The sequence below is a fragment of the Schistocerca gregaria genome, unplaced genomic scaffold (genome assembly GCF_023897955.1).
Source record: "Schistocerca gregaria isolate iqSchGreg1 unplaced genomic scaffold, iqSchGreg1.2 ptg000204l, whole genome shotgun sequence".
Taxonomy (NCBI): domain Eukaryota; kingdom Metazoa; phylum Arthropoda; class Insecta; order Orthoptera; family Acrididae; genus Schistocerca; species Schistocerca gregaria.
The window spans coordinates 3,284,369-3,285,321 of record NW_026061739.1 but is presented as its reverse complement, the minus strand read 5'-3'; positions in this window follow the sequence as shown (position 1 = coordinate 3,285,321).

Here is a 953-nt window from a genome sequence, read left to right as displayed (position 1 = left end):
CAGTGCAGTGTCGTGATAAGTCTATGGACTCAAATAACGTACTGTTTTTTATGTACGGAGACACCTCCCCACCCCGCAAGGAACTCCTTGAGAAACAGCCAGGTAATATGTAGCCTGGTAAAGGAAGCCTATAAATTATCAATTTATTGAAGTGGTGCTCTGATATACAAATAATTTCAGCGTTAACATCTGTTAGCAGTTCACTAACTTTATCTCTAATAACTCTTATATTCTGATGAAATATGCCAATTCCTTCTCTACTTGGAAACATTACATCCTCTGGAGGAGAGCCCTTAGAGGCACGCCGGCCGCGGTGGTCTTGCGGTTCTAAGCGCTCAGTTCGGAACCGCGCGACTGCTACGGTCGCAGGTTCGAATCCTGCCTCGGGCATGGATGTGTGTGACGTCCTTAGGTTAGTTAGGTTTAATTAGTTCTAAGTTCTAGGCGACTGATGACCCCATATGTTAATTTGCATAGTGCTCAGAGCCATTAGAACCATTTTTGAACCTTAGAGGCACTTCCTTTAAGCTGGTATACCAATCAGCTGACTTCAGTATTAAAAAGGTGCAGCTCTAACACCAAATACTACAGGAATTTTTCCATGAGTGACACCACTACCGCCACCACCACCCACTACACTGTCACCTATAAGCTTAGGTAGCCTCTCCTTCGCATACCTATTGAGGTGCAGGCCATGCCTAGTGAAACCCCATCTACTGATAGACCCAACTGGCACCACTGAGATGTGATCCATGCCCTCTCCCATCACTGCACTCCCCAGCCCCACAATTACGCCCCCAACAGCCGCATTAAGGTGTGGCCGATCGTTATGCTGAAACAGTTGCACGAAAAGCACATTAGTGCCACCAGTTTGAGTAGCTATCTTAACCAAGTCACCACTGACATCATACCCCCTGTCCCTATTGCGACTGCTCCCAGCACCACCCACTATC